The following is a 6,322-nucleotide window of genomic DNA, read 5'->3' on the forward strand; positions in this document are numbered from 1 at the left end:
AACAGAATATTCTTATATTTAACAGAATATCACTACTACAAAAATGTCTTTTTAGGACACATTTTTAGGACATTCACATAAATGCGAGTCCTAAAAAAGTCTCCTGGACCTTTTAGGACTCGCGTTGCGAGTTCTTAAAGAATTTGTTTTAGGACTCGCAGAGCGAGTCCTAAAAACTATGTGTGTCCTAAAAGTTTGAGTTTTTTTTAAACAAACAACTCCTAGACTTTTTAGGACTCGCGAAAAATGTGAAGATGATGAATTGAACCCTCCACCTCTTCTTTAACAATCAATGGACTCACTACCAATCCAAATACATTTCTTTGTTTAAATTATAGTTTTAGATATTTTTATATACTTTTTCACAATACTTTGCACAAAATTATATCAAAGATAATTATTAAAATTTGAATACCTAATAATAAATACTAAACATTTTAACTCATAAATCTTAAAATAAATTAATATAATTATAAAAATATAAAATTGAGAAAAATAATAGACTTTTATTATAATTTTAATTTATAGATAATTGGCAAATATAAATTTATTATCATTATTAATGTCAAAATATCGGGCTTTTAATCGTGTCGTGCTTTCGGGCTAATTTGTTCGTGCTTTCGTGTCGTGCCTTCGGGCTTGTCGTGCCATGTCGTGCTCAGGCTCATATCATGCCGTGTCGTGTCGTGCCAATTTTCAATTCGTGTCATGTCGTGCTCGTATCGGTTTCGTGCCGTGCTAGAAAACTCAACCCGTATTTACAGCTCTATTTATATGTATTACGTCGTAATTAGATATGTTTAAACTCTTAAGTATTTAAAATATGTGCTCATAATAATAATACTCTTATTAGGTTTTTTTATATATAATAATATAGTGGTACCCTTTATTAATATATATATATAAAAATATAAATTTAAATTGTTTTTTTGTACCATATTATTATTAATAACACGTTTATGTAAATGGGTTGGTTTCTAATAAGAAAATGTATTCTTCCTCACACTACCGTTCCAATATAGCATGCATAATACAAGATGTATTCTTCCTCACACTACCATTCCAATATAGCATGCATAATACAAGAGTAGTAAAATAAAATGTATTCTTCCTCAGACTACCGTTCCAATATAGCATGTATTCTTCCTCACACTACCGTTCCAATATAGCATGTATTCTTCCTCACACTACGATGTATGACATGAACATATGTATATATATAAAATTAAACCAAATTATTATTTACAGTTTTTTAAAAAAAAATTGCTTTATATGTATTACATCGTAATTAGATATGTTTAAACTCTTAAGTATTTATAATATGTGCTCACAATAATAATACTCTTATTAGGTTTTTTTATATATAATAATATAGTGGTACCCTTTATTAATATATATAAATTTAAATTTAAAATGTTTTTTTGTATCATATTATTATTAATAACACGTTTATGTAAATGGGTTGGTTTCTAATACTACTACAAACACAATTTTAGGACACTCACATAAATACGAGTCCTAAAAAAGTCTCATGGACCTTTTAGGACTCGCGTTGCGAGTCTTTAAAGAATTTGTTTTAGAACTTGCGGAGCGAGTCCTAAAAACTATGTGTGTCCTAAAAGTTTGAGTTTTTTTTTTTAAACAAACACCTCCTGGACTTTTTAGGACTCGCGTAAAATCTTATGTGTATCATAAAATTTTGAATTTTAAAAAACTGGGGTTTTTTAGGACTCGTGTTGCGAGTCCTAAAAACTATGTGTGTCCTAAAAGTTTGAGTTTTTTTTTAAACAAACAACTCCTGAACTTTTTAGGACTTGCGAAAAATGTTTTTAGGACTCGCATTGTGAGTCCTAAAAACTTATGTGTATCATAAAATTTTGAATTTTAAAAAATTTCGAATTCCCTCCAATTTTTTTTTTAACAAAAGTTTTATTATTATATATTAAAAAAAACAAAAAAAATCACACAGCCCATTTTCACTCTCTTTCCTCGGTTCCCTTTCTCTCTCCCAAAGTTCCTTCTCTCTCTCCCTCTCTCCCGAAGTGCCAACGCCGAACGCCGCCGTCCCATCTCCGGCCACCGCCACGCGCCGGACCAGTGTAAGCGTCGTCCCCCGAAACCCCCGACCCCCGGAGATGGCGACCTCACGCGCGGCCTAAGGTCCTCAACGGGGCTCTTGAAGTTCGGTCGTTCATGGGTTTCTCCCAAACTTTCTGAGCATATTCCGGCCACCTCGAGCCACCACGAGCTGAACCACCACCACCACCATACTCCTTGCTTCTTGGGCTTTAAAACTCAATAGTTTATTTTCCGAACCACCACCTTTTAATGGTGGCGCCGCCACTGTCGCCGGAGCCCCGCCGCCGGATTCAAAACCCACCAATTAATTTTTTTAAAATAAAATATAAAACTTTTTAGGACTCGCAATGCGAGTCCTAACAATATTCTTTTAGGATTCGTAACGCGAGTCCTAAAAAACCCCAATTTTTTAAGGCTCTCAAATAGGGGTGCGAGTCCTAAAAAAACCTTTTTTGTAGTAGTAGTGTAATAAGAAAATGTATTCTTCCTCACACTACCGTTCCAATATAGCATGCATAATATAAGAGTACCAAAAGAAAAAGTCACTCTGTTTTCTTCACAGCTCTTCGCCTTCAGTCACATCTTTTGGAGGGGTATGAATTCTTTTCTTCGTCTCTTTCTTTTCTTTTCTTTTCCAGTAGCAAAAGAAAAAAAAAACTATATATATAGCTTTCCAAGTGGGGATTTAAGGACGTTTAATTGATTATTTTTCTAGTGCTTTTGAGTTTCTGGTTTGGTTCATGAGCTTTAAGTGTCTTTCAGATTTTTTTATAATTATATTACCAGACTGATAAGTTATATATATATATATGGGAATTCTCCTATATGAGATTCATTTTAAGCCATACCAGTAGGGCTCTCAGTGTTCATAACCCGTGAACAGTTTTCGGCGCGATTTTTTTTATGACCGTGTATATTGTAGCTATTTAGAGCATCCTGCAAATTTTCAGAAAATTCCGAATAGTTTACAGTATCGAAAACTAGGTTCAAACATTTTGTTGCACGCGTGACTAATTTTTTTTATGCGCGTGGAAAACAAAATGTTTGAACCTAGTTTTCGGTACTGTAAATTATTCGAAATTTTTTGAAAATTTACAGGATGCTCTAAATAGCTACAATATACACGGTCATAAAAAAATATCGCACCGAAAACTGTTCACGGGTCGAGAAACACTGAGAGCTCTACCGGTAAGGCTTAAAGTGAAGCCCCTATAGAAGAATTGTCCTATATATATATCACAGAACTATTTTATCTTAATTATTGTACTTATTATTCTTTTCTCAGTCATTTTTCATATTATATATATTATGTTTTTGTAGGTCTCTTTTTGCTTTTACAATGCTACTTACAATCCTAGTTATACTATTACTCAATTATTGTGACTGGAAACTGGTTCATATTTTATGGATTAAAAAAAAAAAAAACAGAGAGGTTCTTGAGACAACAAGGCCTCTCTGGAAATTCTTACAAGTCACTTTATGGTGACTACTTGCTATATTACGCAATGGAGAAAGAATCGCATTCTATGCCGACTCAAGTATCTGAAGATCTTATGTCCAAGATCTTTTCGTTCATCCACAAAAGTGTCAAAACTCACGGTAAACTTTATTATATATATTGGTTAAGTTTTTGTTTTGAGTATTTCAGACATTGTACTCTACATGGCTTTGTAATAATGCAGGTAAAAATTGTTTTATGTGGATGGGCCCTCTACCAGTGGTAGTGATCGGCAAACCAGATGATCTGAGGGAGATTTTTAAGAAGCATGAACTCTTCGAGAAGCTAAACTTTGATGTCTTGGTTCGATACATCGCTGGTGGTCTACTCAGCTACACCGGAGAGAAATGGCCAACTAGAACTTACGAAACCTACGTTGTGTTCATGATATCCAATTTTGCTTGCTATCAAAAGAAATCTTTACCCTTTGATGTATTGAAAATAATTATATATTATGTTTTTGTAGGTGTTTTTTGCTTTGACCATGTTAGCTACAATTCTAGTCATAGCATTACTCAATTGTTGTGCATGGAGATTCGTCCACCTTTTACCAATAAAAAAAATAGTGGTTCTTGAAACAACAGAGCCTTATTAAAAACTTTTATACGTCCTTTTAAGGTGAATACTTGCTTTATTATGCAATGGAGAAGAATCACATTCTATGTTGATTCAAGTATCTGAAGATGTTCTGCTTAAGATCCTTTCGTTCATCTTCAAAAGTGTCAAAAGTCACGGTAAACTTAATTATATATATATTGGTAATATTTTGTTTTAAGTATTATAATGATTGTACTCCACATTATTATAGTGGTTTTTTAATAATGCATGTAAGAATTATTTTATGTGGATGGGTCCTATACCAGTAATGATTAGCAGACCAGAAGATCTGAGGGAGATATTTATAAAGTATGAACTCTTCGAAATGCTACACTTTGATGTCCTAGCCACGTAAATAGTTGTTGCGCTAATGAGCTACACCGGGGAGAAATGGGTGATGCAAATAAGGAGCATCAACCCAACCTTTCATCGGGTAAAATAGAAAGTATGTGCATCATCTTAGTATGCATGCAAAGTTGGATATATGTATATGAATATTATTTTGAAGCGTTAATCCAATAAAAATTTAGTTTTTTATATATAAATACATCTTCGGTATGTTTGAGTTTTTTCGCCAAGTCCTTTAATAAAATATGTACATATATATATTTCACTTTAAAAAGATATATTTTTTATATATAAATACATTCTTCTTACTCATAGAGACATATCAAGAAACATATTTATTAGAAGATGGAAAAAAGAAAGAATTCATACCTCTCCAAACAACCATGAATGATTGAAGGAAAATAACTAAGGAACATAAAAAGAAAACAAAAGTGAAATGAAGGTTTCTCTTTTGCAGCAGGAAAAGATAAATAGTTTTTTACACAGTAGGAAAATTAAGCTATATATATTTGATATAAGAAAAGTACTACTATTGTGCCCAATAAATTAAACATGTGACATTAAACAAAGTATAATTTTCGTCATACATAATACATCCTTCTTACACCAACGTTGTGGTTTGTTCCAAATACTGCTTTGGAAATTGCATCTCTAAACATGAAACCTATATCCTAGTCCTTATTAGAACGACCAATCCCTAACCCTTATTTGGCCAACTAGGTCTTAAAAAACCTATGTTGTGTTCATGATATCCAATTTTGCTTGCTATCAAAACAAAATTTTACTCTTTGATGAATTGAAAATAATTATTTATTATGTATTTGTAGGTGTTTTTTACGTTGACAATGTTAGTTACAATTCTAGTCATAGTATTGCTCAATGGTTGTGCATGGAGATTTGTTCACCTTTTACGGATAAAAAAAAAACAAAGAGGTTCGTGAGATAACAGAGCCTTATTGAAAACTTTTATACGTCCCTTTACGGTGAATACTAGCTATATTATGAAATGGAGATTAATCATATTCTATGTTGATTCAAGTATCCGAAGATGTTCTGCTTAAGATCTTTTCGTTCATCTACAAAAGTGTCAAAAGTCACAGTAAACAAAATTATATATTGGTAATTTTTTGTTTCAAGTATCATAGACATTGTGCTCCACATTATTATAGTAGTTTTCTAATAATACATGAAGAATTATTTTATGTGGATGAGTCCTATACCAGTAATGATCAGCAGACCAAAAGATCTGAAGGAGATCTTTAAAAAGCATGAACTCTTCAAGAAGATACACTTTGATGTCCTAATTCGATACATAGCTGTTGCATTGATGAGCTACACTGGGGAGAAATGGGTGATGCAAAGAAAGAGCATCAACCCAGTCTTTCATTGGGAAAAATTGAAAGTACGTGGATCCTCCAAGCATGCATGAAAAATTGGATACATGTATATGTATATTATTTTTTAGCGTTAATCCAATAAAAATTAAGTTTTTTTTTTATATATAAAGACATCTTCGGTATGTTTGAATTTTTTTTTTGCCAAGTCCTTTAATAAAACATGTATACATATATCACTTTAAATATATATATTTATATATATATATATATACATTCTTCTTACTCATAGAGACATATCAAGAAACTTGTTTATTAGAAGATGAAAAAAAAGGAAGAATTAATACCTCTCCAAACCACCAGGAATTATTGAAGGAAAAGAACTAAGGAGAAGAAAAAGAAAACAAAAGCGAAATGAAGGTTTCTCTTTTGCTACTGGAAACGCTATATGGTTTTTTTGTAGAGT

Source organism: Humulus lupulus, chromosome X (genome assembly GCF_963169125.1).
Source record: "Humulus lupulus chromosome X, drHumLupu1.1, whole genome shotgun sequence".
Taxonomy (NCBI): domain Eukaryota; kingdom Viridiplantae; phylum Streptophyta; class Magnoliopsida; order Rosales; family Cannabaceae; genus Humulus; species Humulus lupulus.